Source organism: Globicephala melas, chromosome 11 (assembly GCF_963455315.2).
Source record: "Globicephala melas chromosome 11, mGloMel1.2, whole genome shotgun sequence".
Classification (NCBI taxonomy): Eukaryota; Metazoa; Chordata; class Mammalia; order Artiodactyla; family Delphinidae; genus Globicephala; species Globicephala melas.
Genome location: NC_083324.2, coordinates 100,007,592 through 100,028,981, shown reverse-complemented (window position 1 = coordinate 100,028,981; position 21,390 = coordinate 100,007,592). Strand labels below are relative to the sequence as shown.

At 44.9% G+C, this 21,390-nt stretch overlaps 1 long non-coding RNA gene across 6 annotated transcripts in view; it reads left to right on the top strand.

Moving 5' to 3' along the window:
• The first annotated feature begins 175 nt into the window (after window positions 1–175).
• The window catches only part of LOC115866200 (uncharacterized), a 34,101-nt gene continuing 12,886 nt past the window's right edge, over window positions 176–21,390 (top strand). Inside the window, exons 1-6 of one of the 6 annotated variants that reach the window (XR_009565905.1) lie at window positions 176–361; window positions 707–2,415; window positions 7,652–7,818; window positions 8,925–9,470; window positions 10,299–10,442; window positions 13,651–19,562. This is a non-coding gene — a long non-coding RNA (uncharacterized lncRNA). Of the gene's footprint in view, window positions 2,416–7,651; window positions 7,819–8,924; window positions 9,471–10,298; window positions 10,443–13,650; window positions 19,563–21,390 lie in introns of those variants that run through there. The other 5 variants (XR_009565908.1, XR_009565909.1, XR_009565906.1 and 2 more) reach the window with 5 other exon arrangements.

The window sequence follows — 21,390 nt, the reverse complement described above, 5'->3', positions numbered from 1 at the left end:
GCCAGGGGCGGGGCCGGAGCCCGGGGAGGGCGGGCTGGGGCGGGCCTGAAGGCGACAGGTGGCGGCGGGGCCGGGGGCGGGGCCCGAGCGGGGGGAGGGGCCGGGAGTGATAGGTTGGGTCAGATCAGCGGCCGGGGCGGGGCCGGGGCGGGGCCGGGGGCGGGAGGAGTGTGGCTCTGCCCTAGGGCCCTGCGGGGTTGGCGGGAGCACCGGCTGACCCGGCGTTTGAGGCCGGAGGCGGGGAGGCAGCCGAGGGCGCGTGAAAGGCACGTGTTCGCTCCGCAAAGTGAGCGGCTCGAAGACCCGGTAGAGTGGGGGCGTCAGACATTGTCTGTCGAACAGTTTAAATCCAGCTTTTCAGGTCAGTCACCGTCTCAGGGTGTTTTGGAGTTCTGCCAAAGCATTTAACAAACTGTTTTTATGGGGAAGAAACCCTGAGAGTTGGAAGGGCCTTTGTCGCCTCGTCCAGGTCCCGGAGGAAAAAATTACGATTTTTAGATGAAGGGAGTTGACACCTGCGGACCAGCTAGAGTGAGCCAGGCTCGTTCTTGTCCTCTGAGCAGCCCTGAAGGGAAAATGCTGTCGCCCTGTTTTGCTGATGTGTAACGTGAGGGCCGTGAAGATTAATTAGATGACTTCCCCGAGGACCTGAGACTTGCAAGTGGTTGAAGTCCCAAGTAATTTTATTATTTGTGCTTCATCATAGGTGGGGGGCAAGACTGAAGGCCGTGTAGAACAGTTTGGACTTATTCTGAACCCTTTCTCCAGATGTTACAAGGTGATGGTTGGTAGGCTGAGCTGAGCCTCTCAAAGGCCTGAGACCCTCTCTCAGGCTGACGTAAGTAACCCTCGGAGGGAATGGAAATGCCTGAGAAGAGATTGAGATGCTGGAAGACTCACTGGGCTCCGGAAGGGGAAACACCGCTCACAGAAATATTAATTTAAAAAAAATTCCTTACTGGTAAGCATATTTGGATGGTGACACTTTTTGTAAGACAAGTGAAGACTTCTCAGGCTTATGCCTACTATATTTTACACAGAAAAGTGGGGTATGGGAAATTTGCCGTTTTTGTCAAAGTATCATTTAAAAAATACAGGAGCACGTGTCAAAGATTTACCTAACCCATTAATTAGGGAACCAGCAGGATGATAAAAAATAATTTGAAAAACTGGTTTATAGAGTCAGTGTAAAAACGTGAGCCATGGCCGCAGAGCCTGTGCGTCCGGAGCCTGTGCTCTGCAACGGGAGAGGCCACAACAGTGAGAGGCCCGCGTACCGCAAAAAAAAGATAAAAACAAAAAAAAAGAAACGCGGAAGCCCAGCCGAGACCTCACCTAAAGCTGTAATCATCCTGTGATATGAGCAGGTTCCCCCAGTGCTTATGAAGGCTTTGGGAGGGGGACGTCCCATCTGGTTAGATCTTTGAGTATTGACTGCAGGGGAGGGGTCTGCCTAGGAGGGGAGTCGATCCTGTTCTGCGTGCAGAGAATCCCTGATACCCCCTCGTGGCCGCAGGTGCCCGGGAGGAGCTGTCCGCTGCTGTAATGAGTCTTAGGGGCACAGTGTTGTGCTCAGTGTTGGAGCTAAATGTTTCCTTTTTAACATTACAGAGTAGAATCTACCATGTTTGACACTCCTGCAGTCGTAGTATTATTTTAATTTCCGATCTTTAAACCATCAGGTGCTGTTATAATGATGTGTGAAAAGCCTGTCGTGCTCAGTCACGAGGGACATTCTGACACCGTTATTTAGTTAACCATGCAGACCGGGAGCCGGAAGCACCCGGGCTCCCTCTGTCTCACTGACACATCACTTCTGTTGGTTGCTGTGTCCTGGTGATCCTGCCTCCTAAGTATTTTTTCATTTCCCCCCCTTTTCCCCTACCACTGTCTTACCTCAGGCACTTATCATGTTTGGGTTACTGTCGCTTAGATTACTGGGTTCCTATAACAGCCACTGACCGGTTTTGCTGATCTCAGCCCTGCATCTGCAATCCACTCTCTTCCTGCTTCCTGACTGATCTCCCTACCTTGTAAACCTGACACGATACTCATAATTCTCCCCTAATCATCCCCCGCTTGGCTGAAAATCTCACAGTGGGACCCCTTCGCCTCCAAACAAATCCAAACTTCTTAGCCTGACGTATACGGTCCTCAAGACTTGGCCCTAGCCTATGGCCCAGTTTATCTCTCACCAGCCCCACACTTGAACCTTTTCGTTTCCGGTGAACTTGGGATGCTCAGTTTCTCTCTCTGTATTTGCATGTTCTCTCATTCCAGGCACTATCTTATCTGGGAAGTCTCCTCTGACCCTCCACTGGGTGTGTCCCCTCCTTCTGTGATTTCACAGGAGATCTCTGGTGATCTTCTCAGGCTTCTCTTTCTCCAAGTAGCTGTCACTATGTTATGTGTGTGGTGAGTCATTTGTCTTATTACTCACCCAAGGGACACCCGGGGAAGTCTCCTACCCTTACGGTAAACCCCACTGCCCTTCTCCTGACACAATCCGTGACACAAAATACCCTGTGAATGTGTGTTAAAAGTTCTTATCTCCGCCATATTTTTCCATGTTTGATAATATGTTGTGAGTAAATTGCTACCTTTTTATTAAGTTGTCAGAAGGAATTAACATCAGTGTTTTTGTGCTTTGAAATATTTCTTTTTCAGTGAGTGGTAGCTCATGGAGAAAGAATTTGACTATTGCTAGGTTCCTGCAGTAAAACAAACTAGAAAAAGTGGTACCAAGGAAACTATGGTATTATTAACTCTATAAATTTCTGGGGGGAAAATATGTTATGTCTTCCATTAGTCATTAAAGATCGTTAGTCACGTTCTGTGTTCTGTATCGCAACTGTTTCCTGCAATGACGTTGCTTGAGATCAGTTAAACCTATGCTGCTATGATGCTTTCTTTTCCAAATTAATGCTCTTTTTTTTTCCTAGTTAGGCTTTGTATCATCTTCCTACACAGCCTTGTATGTTCATGTCAGAGATATTAATGGTAGTCTTCTGGAATCTTATATGCATTTGAGTGTTCTTTCCTAGTCCCAATAGTTGTGATTTAGAGAAGAAAGACATTTCATAAGTAAACATTTGACCCACTGTTCTACCCCTGCTGTAGTTCTCATCACCTGTGGGATGTGTTCATTCACCCAAGGCTGGTTTTATCCACTTTTTGGGGGGTGTTTGTGCAAACATTAAACCAGCCTTGGGCTCTAGGATTACTTTTCAACTGGCAAAGAAATCTCCCTCAGGCATCCCCGTCTGAGAATGATTGGAACCGATAGATATTATTGTGTAAGAAATGGCAGGTTTTTTTCCAGGGTCCTCCCAGTTCTTCATGTTTACACCAAAGCTTAACTTATAACCTGTCCAAATGCATAGAAAAGAACAAGAACAATGGCCACAATAAAAGGTCAGCTGAAAAGAGCCACAAAAAACCCATAAGCTCTGTATTCAGCACAGTGTTATATAGTATACGTTGGTTCCAGGGTTTTGAAAGAGAGCATCCCTGTTTGGTGGAACAGAGGGCATCCTTGCTGACCAGCAAAGGTGACCCGGACTCTCCTTTCTGTATAAGAAAGTTTAAAGTTCTATTCATAAATCACCACTTTAAGACTTTAAAAAAAGATTGAAAAGACACAGTCCATCCTCACTATTCTCAGATTCTGTATTTGAGAATTCACCTAACTTGTGAAAATTTATTCGTAACCTCAAAATCAGTACCCCCGGGGCTTCCTCTGTTATTTGCAGGCACGTACAGACTTGAGTCTCCCTGCACGCGTGTTCCCAGCTGAGACTGATCAAGGAGACCTCTGCCTTCTTGTTCTATCCCACACTGTAAATACATGTCCTTTTTGCGGTCTATTTAGTATAATTTCCACATTTTTGTTTTTTGTTGTTGGTAGTGGTGGTGCTGGGGGTGATTCTGCTGTTTAAATGGTCCCCAAGTCTAGTGCGAAGTGCTGTCCAGTGTCCCTAAGAGCAAGAAGGCTGTGACATGGCTTACGGGGAAAATACATCATTCAGGCATGAGCTACAGTGCTGCTGGCGTGAGTTTGATCTTAATGAATCAACAATATATACTAAATAAGATGTCTTTAAACAAAAATACATATCAAACAAGGTTCTGTGTTGACCAGTTGATGAAAATGTTTTGACCAGAGGCTCACAGGAACCTGGCCCTTTGTTTTTCCTAGGAGCCATGGGTCGGTATCCGCTAATTCAGTATTCACTAACTACATTGACTTTGGAGAATCTAACTTCCATGAATAACAAGAATTAACTGTCTATGCAGTAGTCAGAGCTTGGGTTCTCCTAGAAGCAGACCCCAAGAAAGGAGTTTGTTTGGGAAATGATCCCAGGAAACATTGGTGTGAGGTAGGAAAGTAAGACAGGAGAGCAGAGGCAGCCAATGAAGGGTGAATTATCAAGCAAATTACTTCCATAGGCAACTGATGGTCAACACAGGCAGCTCTGGGAGCCAGTGAAGAACATGTGCCTTGGAGTTTAATTCCCTTATGGTCCAAGAACAGAGTTTGTATGAATTCAGTTCCTTTAGATTTGCTCAGATTTGTTTAGCAAACCATACGTTGAGAGCATATGGTCTATCTTGGTGACGTTTCCACGTACCTTAGAAAAGAATGGGTATTCTATCACGGTCCGTTGGGTATTCTCTAAATGTCACCTACTGATTTTCTGTCCGCTTGTTTTGTAGATTTCTGAGAGAGGGATGTTGATGTTTCCAAGTACAATTGTGAATTTACCTATGTCTCCATTCAGTTCTATCAGTTTCGGCTTCATGATCTGTTGTTAGGTGCATACAAATTGATGATTGTATGTCTTCTTGATGAATTGACTGTTCTATCATTATGTATTGTCCCTTTTAATCTCTGATAAATAATTTTCCTTGATATGAAGCATAATTTATTTGATATTAATATAGACAATACAGCTTTCTTTTCTTTGGGATTTATCTATTTCCAAACTTTTAATGTATGTATTGGATTGGCCAAAAAGTTCGTTCGGGTTTTTCTGTAACAGCTTATGGGAAAACCCGAACGAACTTTTTGGTCAACCCAATATATCATCATATTTAAAGTCGGTTGCTTGTAGACAGTATATAGGTTTCTTTGGTTCAAATCCAATCTCACCATCTTTGTTTTTGAAATGGTGTGATGTAATGTGTTTATCCATATAGTTGAATTAGTCCCACCATTTTGTGATTTTCTGTTTGTTTCCTCCGCTTTTCCTTCTTCTGTTCCCCCTTTCTGCCTTCCTCTGAGTATTTTTTTAGTATTCTATTTTAATATATCAGTTAGTTTTTTGGCTATATCCCTTTGTGTTTTTTTTAGCTGTTGCTCTAGGGATTATAATACACAGGTCTAAGTTTTTACAGTCTAGTTAATTTTTTTTTTTACAGCTTCAGGAAAAACCTAGAAGGCTTGCACCCACACAGGTCTCTTTACCCCCCCCTTTACCTTACGGTGTCACGTGTATCGTATGTACATACACTGACAGCTTCCCAGACAATGTTAAATTGTTGCTTTCAGCCTTCATACATATTTTAGAGAACTTAAAAAGAGAAAAATATCACTTAACCAGACACTTATCATTTTTATTGTGCTTCCTTCATTCCTGAAGTTCCAAGTTTCCCTCTGGGAACATCTTCCTCCAGCGGAAACTTCCTTTAGCAATTTCTCTTAGAGCAAACATACCCGCAGCGAATTCTTTTGTTTTCCTTCGCCTGAGAATACCCTTATTTTACCTTCACCCCTGAAGGATGTTTTCACTGCATATAGAATTCTGCGTTGGTATTTCTTTCAGCCCTTTAAAGATTTCACTCCACCGCTTTTATGAATTCTGACAAGGAATCCTTTGTATTCTCTAGCATCTGTGGTATTTGATTATTATCCCCCTACACATAATGTATCATTTTGCTATGGCTGCTTTCAAGACTTTATCTTTGGTTTGCAGCAGTTTAATTTTGATGTGTATATGCATGGGTTTATTTATTTTTTTGAGTTTACCTTGTTTGGGGCTCCCTGAACTTCTCGAATCTCTAAATTTATGTCTTTCACTAAATTTGAGGAGTTTTTAGTCATTATTTCTTCAAATATTTTGACTGTCACACATCTTTCTCCTCTTCTTAGGGACTCCAGTGATACGGGGGTTGTCCCACAGGTCCCTGTGACTGTTTATGTTTCTGCCCTTTTTCTGTCTGTTCTTCAGGTTGGATCATTCCTATGGCTCCATCTTCAAGTTCAGGGAACTTCTTCTGTCATCTCCATTCTGCTCTTGCGCCTCCCAAGTGCCTTGTTTCTTTCAGACATTCTATTTTTCAGTTCTAAAATTTCCATTTGGCCCTCTCCTATAGTTTCTCTTTTTCTGCTGACAGTTTATCTTTACTTTCGTTTTAGAAGTGCTCGCACTTACCTCGTGGAGGAAGGTTATAATGGCTGCTTCCTGTTGGTTTCATTTTACGTTGCATCATTCTGTTTGGTCTCTTGCATTTGGCCCCTTGCATTTTCTGTTTCTGATGCGCCTGCTGTGGGCTGCCCATCCCTCACTGCCCAGTACTGCATTGGGCAGTGCTGCACTTGATGATGCCGTATCTTGGGTTCTCAGCTAGGCTATTAGATCTCTGCTGATTAGAGTGGGACCATTGATTCTCCTTCTTCAACAGTGTCTTTGATCCTGCTGAACAATTTGAAGTAAATTGAAGTAAGCGGATTCATTGTAGAAAATTCACAAGGCCAACCCAGCCACTGTAATACTTTGTTTATTACAATATGATTATTATCTTGAATAACTCTTTTCGTTCTAAGCATCTGTGGGATTTCATGGGAAAGAAATATGGTGCACATTCCCTACCACCCAGCATCTTCGGCCCAATTAAAGTTGCAGGCAGCCTTCATGAATATCATCGTGTACTTTACAGAGACTCCACAGGTACCCAGCCCAGATGGAATTAACCCGTTAGTGTTGCTGTCAATCACAGGAAGTTGAGACAAAGTGTTTATTAACATTATTGACCTAAAAGGAAGGATCTGCCGTTCATCTGCCATGGTCACCTGCTTCATTAACTTATTGGCAGCATTTAGCAAGGCTGGAAAATTGACTGGTTGATTCATTCATTCATTCCCTCCTTCAGCAGACATTTTTGTTTTTTTTCTTTTTGCCATGCTGTGCAGCATGCAGGGTCTTAGTTCCCTGACCAGGGATGGAACCTGCACCCCCTGAAGTGGAAGCGCATAGTCTTAACCACTAGACTGCTGGGGAAGTCCCAGCAGACACCTTTTGATCGTTCATTATGTGTCAGGCGGCAGCAGCAGAGGATTCTGCTGGAGTGCAGCTGAGCCCTGGGTGCCCACGGAGTGATGAGTTTGTTGAGGAGAAGCTGTGGAACAGCAGGTCTCCACTCTTTCTGCTGAGGCAGAGAAGGGAGAGTGAGGCTCCAGTAGAACCGGTCCAGGAAGCCGCAGGGGAGGGAGGGTCTTAGGACCCATATTTGCTATAACAACATCAGTAGGAGTTCAGTAACTCTTAAGTTCAATAACTTAAGTTGAGCAATATGGGAAAGCCGCAATGTGCCACACGTATCATCCAACATTACCACAGAGGTCGGTGCAACTATGTTTGTTATTTTACAGATCAAGAAATTGAAGCACAGAGAGCCTAAGTAGCTTGCCCAGCGTCTCCCAGTTACTAAGTGGATGACCTGCTCTGGAAGCTCAGACGCTCAACCACAGTGTTTTCTCTGTGTGATCAGAGAACCAAGGACATGGATTATGGTGAAAACATACATACAGAGTTTCTGGTAAGCAATACTTTTTTTAAAGTCAGAAAATACAAATATTGTGTCAAAAAAAATCAAACGCCTTATTATTTTAATCCAAGTGAGTCTCCTCTGTGTTAAATTGAATTCAGATAAATGAATCTGATATAAATGGAAAAGGATTACAGATTAGAGAGGTTTGATGGAAAACTCCCAGGAAAATATGTTTATGGGTTTAAGACCATCTGACATTAATATGTGGAGATTTTTATTAAAGGAAAAGGATGGAATTAATGAATTGTAATTATTGCTGATTGTTTTTTTAAATTGTGCCAAAATACACATAACATCAAATTTACCTTCTTAGAGCCTTTTAAGGATACAATCCAGCTGCTTCAAGTACAGTGACAACACTGGGCATCCAGTTGCCAGAAGTTTCCATGTAGCCAAAATGAAACTCCGTACCCATTAAACAACAACTCCCTATTCTTTCCTCTCCCAATCGCTTCTCTACTTTCTGTCTGCGAATTTGACTCCTCTAGGGACCTCATATGAGTAAAATCATACAATATTTGTCTTTTGCAATGGGAATATTTCACTTACCATGATGTCTTCAAGGTTCATCCACATTGTAGCCTGAGGTGTCAGAATTTCCTTCCTTTTAAAGGCTGAACAATATTCCACTGTATCTGTAGATGACATTTTGTTTATCCGTCCATCTGTTGATGGACACTGCTTCCACCTTTTGGCTATTGTGAATAATGTTGTGTGAACTTAGGTGTACACTACTTTTAGTTCTTCTGGATATATGCCCAGTTGTTGATTATTTTTAACCAAGGTTCTCCAAATAGTTCTGAGTCTCTTTCCCAGCAGATAAGCTATCTGTTATGATAAGTAGGGAGAATAGGTAATTTCTGCAAATTTTCTGGGGGGGGATCCTCTCTTGGTTTACAAACTGTATGACTTAGCTTTCCATTTTCTTTTATTTTTTCACTTTTTTTCGTTTTGAAGTATAGTTGGTATACGATATGAGCTTTCTGTTTTCTTACTAGAAAAGTAAGACTAGAAAATAATTGTCCTTCATTGAACCAATTGAGTTAAGAGAGTTGTGATTAACTATTAACTCGGGCCCATAATTTCTGCCCCAGAGCAAGTTGAAAGGCTCTGAGAACCTCCTCGCTTTGGAGGATGTCCCACCAGAGTGAAGACATTCAGATGGAGAAGACTGCTGCCTTGGTCGTCACCTGTCCACTAAACACAGAGCGCCGTCCAGACCCCCTTCAGGCAGAGGGCTGGAAGCAGTGCGGGCACTAGCTGCCTTGGCGTGGGAATGAAGGGACCATGAAAACCCTTTGGGCCAGTCTCTGGCCTCCGATATCCTGCAGTCTCCACTCCTCTCCAGCGAAAACAATCAGATTGGTCTGAGAGGAGAGACCACCTTCTTGTTTCGCAGGTCTTAGGAGAGTTGAGGAATCTTTTTTTTTTCCCAGCCTTAATCCACGTGGCACATGTGTATTTGGATGAGAAAGGGTGCCTCAGCCGGGCATATGCAGCCCCATGAGAACCTGGCTTGGCGAGCTCAGCCGGCTTGACGTCGGCCCTGCCCTTTGTCCCTTCGTCCAGGTGCCCTGAGATAACACGCACCCGTGCACACCTGTGCTTGTTTCACGGCCCTCTGGTGGCCCTGATGTCAGGTACGTTATGAGACAGTAAATGTTTTGTTCATTATGCAGAGTGCCTGGTTGTTTGGCCCAGTGAAGAGTACGGAACTCTTCCGACAGGCAGACTCGGGAGAGCTGGAGATGGGAGCTGCCACTGTGGTCCGGGGTGGGCAGGGGAGGCCTTGGGGCTGTGGAGAGATGTGCGTATGTGGCAAGTGGGGAAAGATGCTCTATCTTCAGAAGATATTTTATCCGATTCCTGTTGTGAGCCAAAGCCCACACTACCCAGTACAGAGCAGGCCTTTAGATCAGCAGTAGGCACTGTTGTAGGGTAGACACTATAGTATGCTCTTTTGATCTTCTTTGGGAATGCCATAGAAGGTAGAGAGCTCTAAAATTATGTGTCTTTCAGAGGATTCTACTCTTTAATATATTCAAGGGAATAAGGACTCAGTGGAAGTGTATATTTTCAAAGAGAAATAGTAGATAAAACTTGAGATGACCCATGGGCTGTTTCACCTTTTCTGTCACTAATGCTGGGTATTTAAAGGCAATAAATTCCTTCCTAACTCAAATAAAGTAATGGCAGATACACCAAAGGCCATAAATCTTTTTAATGGAGCTGGGGTTAATTTGCTTAATTGTATATTCCTAAGCAACGATTTCTTAAAACTTTGTACTCAACTGATTTTCAGAAGCTAGGATCAACTCTGTCGCTGCTCTACCTTTTTGAATTCATATTGAGTACTAATTGCAGATCTCAAGCCCATCAAGAAATGATTACATTGAATCTGGATAACTATATTCCTTTCTATTGAAATTTTCCACAGGAAAATGTTTACTTTTTCTGATAAATTACAGATATTGAAAATTGCGGTTCATTCCTCAGCGTCTTCGGGAGGTGCTTATGAGTGGTTGCCGTGAGCCAGGTGTGTCCTAAACACCAGGAAGATGGTGGTGAACCAGAGCCTTGCTTCCAGGGAGCTCACATTCTGCTGCAAGGAGGTGAAAAATAATAGACAAATAAAATAATTTCAATATTAAATATTGTGTGGAAAATACACCAGGGTCCTGATTTTAAAAGGTGCTGGCTGGGGCTTTGTCAAGAAAGACTTCTCAGAGGAGGTCGGGTTTGAGTTGAAAGCCAGATGATGGCAAGAAGCTACACATACGAATGTCTGAGGGGAGAAGGTGCCCAGCAGAGGGAACCAGTGCCAAAGCCCTGCACCAGGAAGAAGCTTGGGAGTTCAAGGAACGGAGGAGAGACTGCTGAGGCTTTAATCTAGCAAGAGATGGGGAGGAAGGACAAAGCCAAGGAGGAAGAGTAGGAAATGACCATATCATTTAGGACCTTGTAGGTTATGTTCAGAGTTTGGATTTTATCCTGAGATTAAAGAGAAATTATTGGAAAAGTTTAAGTAGGAAGATGTCTTGAAAAGGCCAGTCTGGAGGCAGAGTTGGAAATGGATGGAGGAGCGAAACAGCAGTCAGGGGTCAGTTTAATTCAGATAAGAGATGAATTTGAACCAAGGTGGAGCAGTGAAGATGGAGAGAAGGAAGTCGACTTGGCATGTGTTTTGGACAGAGAGCCTTCAGGACCTTAGGACGAATGGATGGCTGTGGGGTATGAAAGAAGGATATGAGTTAAGGATAACTTCTAGGCGTTGGCTTGAAGGTATATGGTGGTGCTATTTAGACAAAATTGAAGACTAGGAGAAGGACAGTGGAATGAAGTGGGAGTGAAGGATTCATCTTGACGTGTTACCATAAGATGCATACCAGAGCAATGTTAGGGAATAATTAGAATAGAATATGATGCAGCTGTTATAAAAAATGCACTTTTGACTTCGAAGTGGAGGCGTTAAGTTGCAGTTAAGATGCTTAAGTTCAGCCACAGTTCTCGTGCTTGACACTGAGAGGGACCAAAGTGAAGCAGACAGCATCTCTGCCCTAGCAGCTTTCCGTGTACTGTGGGATTCAGATGACTAGGTAAGTTAACAGGAGACTTTAACTTGGAGGAATTTTAACTGCTAGAAGCAGCCCTGAGAGCCCCGTGGCCTGTAGAAATGTGCCGGAGAGGTATGCACCTCCTGAGGGCGGCTGGGAAGATGGCTGGCTGGCCTCAGGCTGAGCCACACGGCTGGGCTGCAGCAGAGTCACTCACACTGGCCTCGCCAGGCTGCCTCGGATCTTATCTGCATCTCAGCAGTGTCTCTGGTTTTAAGGTTTCCAGTGAGCTCAGAGCCTTGAGGTGAGGTCTGAGCAGGGCCCAGGGGGATGGGGAGGTCCTATTAGGATCTCCACTGCTGCATCTGCATCCTACAGATTTTGATATGTTGTATTTTCATTTCCATTGTGTTAAAAATACTTTCTAACTTTCCTTCTGATTTATTTTTTATTATTTTTTAATTGAAGTATAGTTGATTTACAGTTTTGTATTTCTGCTGGACAGCAAAGTGACTCAGTTATACATATATATATATATATGCATTCTTTTTAATATTCTTTTCCGTTATGATATATCCCAGGACATTGAATATAGTTCCCTGTGCTGTACAGTAGGACCTTGTTGTCCAACCATCCTATATGTAATAGTTTGCACCTTTTGATTTGTTTTTGACCCATGGATTATTTAGAAGTATACTATTTAGTTTCCAAATATTTGAGGATTTTTTTTTCAGAGCTCTTTCTACTGTTGATTATTAACTGTGGTCAGAGAATGTACTTTGTATGACTTGCATCCTTTAAAATATGTTGCGGCTTGTTTTACGGCCCAGAATATGGTCCGTCTGGTAAATGTTATGTGTGCCCTTAAAAACGTGTATTTTACGATTGCTGCGTACAGTATTCCATAAACGAATTCAATTCGGTTGATTTGGCTGATGGTGTTGTTCAGGTCTTTTATAGCCTGTTGGTTTTCTGTTTATTTTTTCTACCGCTTGTTGGCAGAGGGCTACTGAAGTCTCTCACTATTACTGTGACTTCTTCTGTTAACCTTTGTAGTTCTATCAGCCTTTTCTTCTATATTTTAAAGCTTCCTTATTACATGTGTAAACATTTAGGATTGTTATATTCTCTCAATCATTACCTCGACACCTGTGTCATTATAAAATAATCCTTTTTATCTCTGATAATGTTTGTTGCTCTGAAACCTGCTTTGTCTGATGTTAACATAGGCGCGTCGGCTTTCTTTTGGTTACAGTGAGCATGATATATCTTTATCCACCCTTTTACTTTTAACTTACTTATGTCTCTTTACTTACAGTGAGTTTCTTGAAGGCAGTGTGTAGTTGAGCAGTTTTTATCTTTTAATTCAGTACAACAATCTCTGCCTTTTAATTGGGGTGTTAGACCACATACAGTTAATGTGATTATTGATATGGTTGGGTGCAAATCCACCATCTTGCCGTTTGTTTCCTATTTTTTCCATCTGTTTTTTGTTTGTTCCTCTCTTTTGTTTTTTTCGGCAGAAAAGATTGACTTTATTTTATCTCATTTTTTATTATATATTATCCCGTTCGTTGGCTTATGAGCTATTACTAGCTGTAAGCTTTTGTTGTCTCAGTGGTTGCTTTAGGGTTGACAGTGTGCATCTCGAACTTTTATCACAGTGTATCTTCACCTGACATTGCAGCACCTCACATACAGCGTCAGAACCTGACACTGCACACTTCCATGTGTTTTCCCCCTTTGACTTTTGTGCTACGGTCACATCTTTCACGTCTGTGTATGTTATAAATGCCACAATACACGTTTATTGTTAATTACCTTTTAAAGAGATATAAATAATAGGAAAAAGAGTCTTTATATTTACCATGTAGTCGCCGTTTCTGGCTCTTGGGTTTTTGATGCAGATCCAGATTTCCATCGGGCGGCATTTTCCTTCTGCCTGAAGGATTGCTTTGAATACTTCTTGAAGTGCAGATCTGCTGGCAATGCATCCTTTCAGCCTTTGTATGTCTGAAAACAAACCTTTATTTTGGTTTAATTTTTTAAAATTTTAGAATAATTTTAGATTTACAGAAAAGTTATAAAAAATAATAGAGAGAGCACCCATATGCCCCTCACATGGCTTCCCCTGATTGGATAACTTACGTTGCCACTGTACGGTATATGTGTCAAGAAACCAATATTGATACATTACTATTAACTAAACTCTAGACTTTATCCAGATGTCACTTGTTTTCCCACTAATATCCCTTTCCTTTTCCAGGGTCCCATCCAGGGCACCACGTGGCATTTGATCATGTCCTGAGTCTCCTCGGGTTGGCGACAGTTTCTCAGCCTTCCTTTGTTTTTCATGACCTTTCCAGCATTGAGGAGCACCAGTCAGGCATTTCACAGAATGTTCCTCAATTTGGAGTTGTCTGATGTTTTGTTTATGACTGGACTGGAGCCATAGGTCTCTGGGGAGGATCTCACAGAGGTGAAGTGGCCTTCTTCTCGCATCGTGTCAGGGTGCTTTCTGCCAACACAGCTTCTCACTGTGATAGTAACCCCGATCACTTGGTGGAGGCGGCGTTTGCAAAGTCTCTGCGGTACAATTACTACTTCCTCCTTTTCATACTCTGTTCTTTGGAGGCCGGAACTGAGTCCAGCCCGTGCTTGAGGATGTAGGAGGTGAAGCTTCATGTTGTGGACAGGGAGTAGTTGCTTAAGTGATTTGGAATATTCTGCAAGGAATATTGGCCTCTTCCCTCCCATTTTAAAATTTGAGCCATCATTTATTTATATCACCGGGGTAGGCGGAATATCAGCCCCTCCAAAGATGGCCACGGCCTAATCCCTGGAGGCTGTAAGTTTGTTACCTTACACAGCAAAAGGGATTTTACAGGTGGGACTGAGTTAGGGATCTTGAAATGGGAGGTTATCCTGGTTTATCTGGTGGGCCCAGTGGAATCATAGGTATCCTTTTAAGAGGCAGGTAGGAATTTCTGCACCTGTCTCGTTGTTCGGCTCTGCTCGCTGATGCTCAGTCCTGTGAACTTTAGCTGCCTTGGCCTCCTTGGACTCCCAGTTCTAATGTCTCCTCAGCTCAGCGAGACCCTGGGCTCTGACTGGGTCTCCCTTTCTGTACCAGGGTCTGGAAAATTTCTCAAGGCAGGAAGCTGGAGGTCATTGTAGACATCATTTTATTTGTTTCCCTTCTCTCTGGGGTGACTGTCCTGTGCTACCTGTTATCCAGTGTCTGAAAACCTCTGTTTCATGTATTTTGGCCCTTTTTCCAGTCATCTCTGGTGAGAGGGTAAATCTGGTCTCCCTTGGCCCATTTTGCCTGGAAGTAGAAGTCTTCTTATTCTTCCCACAAATAATTTTTAATGAATGGCTGAACTATAATTCATTTAAGAAGTGTCTGTTGTTTGTGACTGCTGAATGATTTTCATTGTATTGATGTGGAATCAGTTATTTAACGGGCAGCCTATGGTTTGACATTTGGGTCAAGTTTGAGTTTTCCTTTTTCTAAACACATCTACGAGACTATCTTGTAGCCACACACTGTGACCTGCATGCTTATTTCCTTATGATATATTTTTAGATACAGAAGACTGGCTCGTGGGGTGTGCAGCACCTAAAAGCAGCCTTGTGTTGTCAAGTCGTGCTCCAGAGAGATGGTGCCAAGTTACATGTTGCCCACGTGTAACTTCCTCAAAGTCACCTTTTCTCTTGGCTTTTTCATGTCATCTTCTTTGGTACGAACCTCCTCATATTGGTGGGACCCTCTGTCATAATAATTCTGAGTTCCAGAATTATAACATCTGACACTTTGAAAAGATGAATATTTAGACCATCCCATTAGTCTTGATTAACCCTATAGTAATTACATTTCATATTTCTGTGAAAATGTGTAATCTGAGCCATGAAGGAATTAAAAAAAAAAACATGTCAATAGCCCCTAACCTCTCGGTTGGGCTATAGACTGAATGTTTCTGTCCCTTCCGATGTGACGGTGTTAGGAGGTGGGGCCTTTGGGAGATGGTTAGGTCATGAGGGTGGGGCCTTCATGAATGGAATTTGTGCCCTTAGAAAGGGATTCCAAGGAGCTCTCTCTCTGCCTTCTGCCCTGTGGGGACACAGCGAGAAGATGGTCATCTGTGAACCAGGAAGCAGGCCCTCAGCAGACACTGAATCTGCCAGACCTTGACTGGACTTCCCAGCCACCAGAACTGGGAGAAAAAGGCTAGCTATGTGACAACATAGCCCCCAGTCGATGGTATTTTGGCTACAGCAGACTGAGCAGACTAAGACAGTAGGCCCTCAAATTAGAAACACATAGAAACATGGGCAAATAGAACAACAGCAAAGAGCGGATGCATTCCACCTGTCTGATCAAACTGCAGCTGGAAGTGAGAGACAAAGCCAGGCTCTCTGCTTGGTGCGGGGAGAGTGGGGCTGGGAGAATGTGGGGAAAACCAACAGCCCAGGACCACACTGCAGTGCTGGCAGGCAAACTGTGCCCTGTCCCTTTTCCTTGTGTATATTTCTTAAGAAGGGTTTATATGTATTATTTAATCCTATTTTTTTTTATTGAAGTGAAATTGACAAAACACAACATAAACCGTTTTGAAGTGTAGAGTTCTGTGGCATTTCGTGCACTCACAATGTCAGGCCACCGTCACCACCAGCTGGTTCCAGGACGTTTTCATCACCCTGAAAGAAAACCCCATTAAGCAAACACCAGTCTGCATGTGGTCTCTGTGGATTTACTTATTCTGGAAACTTCATACAAGTGGAAGCATACAGTATGCTTCTTACGACCGGCTTCTTTCACCAAGAATAATGTTTTCAAGGTTCATCCATGTTGTGACACGCATCAGAACTTCATTCCTTTTTATGGCTGAATAATATTCCATTGTATGGATAGACCACAATTTGCTTGTCCATTCACCTGCTGATGGACATCTGAGTTATTTCCACCTTTTGGCCACCGTGAATAGTGCCGCTATGTACATTAACATACCAGTATTTGTTTGAGTATTGGTCCCTATTTTTAACCCAAGTGGGGACATTATATTTGCCTCGATATTTCCCACATTGCAGCTTTGGCTCAACTGTCTTGCTCAGGGGTTCTCAGTACTGTATGCACATCACCCAGGGAACTTTTAACAAATGTATGCTGGGACCCCACCCCCAAACAATGACATCAAATCTTTGAAAGCTCCCCAGGTGACTGTACCTGGTGGCCAGGGTGGAACAGCATGGGCCCCTTGCCCAGCGTTCTGAGTTTACCACGCAGCAGACTCACCTGGAGGCCTTGCGAAAACACAGATTTTTGAGATTCTGTCTCGGTAAGTCAGGGGTGGCACACACCCGTTTGTATTTCCAGTAAGTTACCAGGTGATGCCGATGCAGGAGCCATGCTTTGGAAATCACTGGCCTCTTGCCCATCAGAACGAGGTGGGGGCATCAGGGTCACTGGGAAGGTCTGGCAACTCCTTCCCGTCTTTCATGCTTTGCTCTGGTTGGCAAAGGCAGCATCTGTATTTTAGAAACTTCCCAGCTCACTTTGCTTACTCCCTCTCCTCCCACTTGCAGTTGAGAACCATCCTTCAAGCTTCCATGTATTTCTGGATACGGCTTCTCCATCCATCCTGTTTCCTACCCCTACCAGCCATGTAAGCCTTCACCCTTGTATTCACGTTGTTCTTCCATCTAAACGCCTTCCTCCTTCTGTTGTTATGCTTTAGTGGGTGTCTTTCACCCACTAAAGCATCACCCTGATAACTTCTCTGACGTGCTCCCCAGTCCCTGAATTCTCGTTGTATCTACAAGGCTGCGAGGCACTAGGATATAGAACACAGCGTACTGTTTTCAGTTATTCACAGACTGTTTCATCTGGGCAATGAGTTGCTTTGTGTTTCTTTCATACTCTCCTTGTGCTATGTACTTATTAGGACCTCAGTATAAAGGAGGAAAAGATGTTAGAGTATTTCTCTAGGAGAGCATTTGCCCAGTCGTCCTATTATACAAAGATTGCTGAGTGAGTGACCTTGAATTCTACGCAAGGGGCCTGGTTACCGAAATGCCTTGTCACAAGGCAACTTGCCTACAAAAGGCTCCACAGCACAGATACCAAAGGCAGGGTTTTTGCAGTGGCCAGCTGTGATACTAGGTCTACTTTTTCTACATACAAACAGTGCACATTACTAATTAAATAATATACAATTTAGAATTGTTATTTTCCTTGGAAACCACGCAGTATCTCCCACAGGGCAATTAGGAGAAAAATCCCTGTTTTTCTCAGAAGCAAATTGGATAAAACATAAAATGAGGTGTCAGGTGTGGTGATACCTAAAGCCTTGAACTTGTTCTGACTTTTGTCTATGTCCACTCACTGGGCCTGTAGTTCTCACCTAGAATTTTACGTGCTGCCCAACTAATGGCGTTGAGAAGGGCACTGTGGATGAAGCTCTGTCAGGGGTCGGCAGACTGCGGGGCCTGGGTCAGAGCTGGCTCCCACTCCTTTTTTATTTTATTCTATTTTATTTATATTTTTGGCTGCATGGGGTCTTAGTTGTGGCATGCGGGCTTCTCCCTAGTTGTGTTGCATGGGCTCCAGAGCACGTGGGCTCTGTACTTTGCGGCGCACGGCTCTCTCGTTGAGATGCGTGGGCTCAGCAGTTGAGGCGCGCGGGTTTAGTTGCCCCAAGGCACGTGAGATCTTAGTTCCCCGGCCAGGGATTGAACCCGCATCCCCTGCATCATTGGAAGGTGGATTCTTTACCACTGGACCACCGGGGAAGTCCCTCCCACCCCCTTTTGTAAATAAAGGTTTACTGGAGCGGTCCCATCCATTTGTTTACCTAGTGTCTGTGGTGGTTTTCTCTGTACAAAGGCAGAGTGGAGTAGTTGCAACAGAGACCGTGCATCAATCTGCTGGGGCTGCCATAACAAGCAATACAGACTGGGGGGCTTAGCTATAGAGCTATCTTCTTACAGTTCTGAAGCCTGAAGTCTGCAGTCCAGGTGGCAGCAGGGCTGGTTTCTTCTGAGGCCTCTCTCCTTGGCTTGTAGACGGCCGTCTTCTTCGTGTCCTCACACGATTGCCCCTTAGTCTGTGTGTGTCTCTCTTCATGTGAGGGCATCAGCTGTATTGGATTAGGCCCCTGCCTAATGGCCTCACTTTACCTTAATTACTTCTGTAAAGACCCCCATCTCCAAATAGTCACACTCTAAGGTATAGGGTTGAGGCTTCCACACATGAATTTGGTTGGGGGCACGATTCAGCCCATTATAGACCGAATGGCCACAAAGCCTAAAATACCTGCCATCTGGTCCTTCACAGGAGAGGCTGTTGACCTCTGTGATACACTTTGATTTCTCCTATAGAATACAGTGAAATACAACTCCAGATGAAACCACTGGAGTTCTTCTCCTCCCTTCTCTCTTCTCTCCATGAGCAGCGTTGGTCACTGTGACGGTGTCCTGGGCCACGCTGCCACATCTCTGAGAAGAACTTTAGTGAATCCATTCCCATCAGAGACCCCAGAGCCACAGCCGTGCTGTGATGAGCTAAAACCTCCACCTTCTGGAAGAACCGTTATTTCCTCACACCTACTGAGGCAGGAGATAGATGGGCTCCAGGCCAACTGGCCTCCTGTTCACACCTCCTGGGGGGAGGAGGAAGGTGGGCTCCAGGTCAGACATTCGTTACCAGCCCCCCGTTCACATTTCCTGAGGCAAGAGACAAACGGGCTCCAGGGTTTATGACTGGACTCCTGTCTATATTTCGAAATCTGCACTTTGATATGAAAAACAGCAACAGGAATAGGGTAGATAACCAGACACTGGGCACTTTCACAGCAGGGACAGAGAGGGGCTAAACCCTGTTGAAAGATCAAGAGGTTGTACCTTTCCCATCCTTGGGGCGAGGGAGACATTGCACATGTGCAGAAAGGCTCCTTGGGGGTCAAAAAGGCAGGGATGCCAGACCACAGTAAGTCTGCTGTCTCCCCCCCCAGAGGCCTTTGCAATGAAACCCATCTTGATTGAGGGGTGCGTGCACACCCAGGGGAGGGTCCAGAGACAAATTAGCCATGGGGTCAAAACAATATGACTGGCCAAGGAGAAGGCAAAGACCTGGAAGACTGCCCCCTTTAAAAGGATTTAAACCCCCCAGAGGCACGACTCTCGCGATGCTCTCACTGAGCTTGTCCGTGCGTCTCTCTGCATGTATTTGCTTTTCTAATAAACACTTTACTTTCTTCTATACCTTCCGTCACCTTGTCAGAGTCTTCCTTGCAAGATAGGCAAAGGACTGGGGACTCAGATTCTGACTGCTGGCCCCGTGCTCTAGCGGCTGAGATCCTGGTTTCCATCCAGGTGACCTGGGTTCGATTCCTGGTCAGGGAGCTAAGATTTTGCTTCCAGCTACTGCAAGCTGCCGCGTGCTGCCACCTGCGTCTGAAATCACTAGATCCCTTTTTTTTCAACTTCCACCACCAGCATAAACATTGGCCCCTTGGGGGAGCTGTTTCCATCGGAGAAGTGAACTTCTTCTCCCTCATGACGGTTGGCTGAGTGTGCCAATGAGAGAGAGAAGAGCAAGGTGGTTCCTCTGTAGCTTCTGCTACCCAGATGGGGCCCCAGAAAAAATCCCCTGTTGTTCACAGGACATAGAGAACTGTTGGAGAGAACTCAACACTGCGTTGTGAACTAAGAAACTGACAAGCTTCCTCCATTATTATCATTCGAGAAGTAATTCACCTGGGCCCTGGTCAGTGTAGGTCCATGAGAGACTCAGCCGTGGCATTCTAAGGCGAAGTTTAAGAATCTAGGTGAACACTCCTATTATTTTCTGTTTCCTTTGGAGACTGAGATACGTTAGGTCTCCAGCTGGGATGGGGCTGCTCTCAGGGCCCGTGTCCCAGTAGAGGCTCTATGCGTCCAAACCTCCTCTTTCTGCTGAAGAGGAAACCAAAGCCAACAAGTGAAGGAAGAACTGAGGGAAGGTCACGTCAGATTGGACCTGACCCTGGGCTGGCGCCTCCCCTCTGCGCTGTCCGGTGTCCCTGGAACGTGCCCTCTGGCCTGCTGCCCTCTGAGGCCACAAAGGGTCCCCTGGGCAAAGTCACTCGTTGCAGGAATTTGGAAGCTGGCAGAGTGACAGTGTCGTGGTGGAGTTAGGTCAGAGATGGAGAGGACTGTGTGTCTGTTGCGACATGAAGGGCCTTCTGAACGCGGGTGGCAGCCCGGGGCACTGCAGTCAAAATGCAATGGAACAGGTCCAAGGGAGCTGGTTTTTGCAGGTCAGAAGCGTGAATTTGCTGGAAGGACATTTGCAGAAAGAACAGGTGCTGTGGTGCTCCAGCGCTCCCAAGCTCTCCTGTAAGGGCCGAGAAGAGCCGCAGACAGCGGGGCCAGCTCAGGGCACCAAGAACCAGGCAGCAGGACACTCTGGCCTGCACAGCACACAGCTTCAAGGTGGAAGAGAGATGGGGCCGAGATGGACATTCACACGGCCATTCATTCAGCTGTTGAGCTCCTATTGTATGCAAAGTCCTGGAGTTGTCCTGCCGAGCGCAGCCCTTTGTAGCTTTCGGGAAAGGGAAGAAGGCAGACGTTGATGAAATCAGCTCAGGAGTAAATAGAAAATCAGGTGGTGATCGAGGCCCTGGAGGAAGGGTGGGTGCAGGGTGGAGACTAGAGAAAGGGACCCCCCTGAAACAGTGAGGATACCGAGAGAGCGGTACAAACTGTAGCTGCCGCCTGGACTGAGCCTCCCCTAAGGGGTCTGTTCCCAAGGAGTGCTGACTGCGAGGCGTGTGGAAAATGCCGAGCGTTTGTATGAGAAATGGGATCCCAGACCCAGAAGGGGCTTCAGTGTCTTCTGATCCAATGTCCATCCAGCTCCAAGCGACAGTCGTCTCTACAGCATCCCTAACGGGGGTTACCCCGCCACCTCCAGGCACGGGGAACAGAACACTGTGTCACTGTTCTCTTAGGCTTCTTGGGA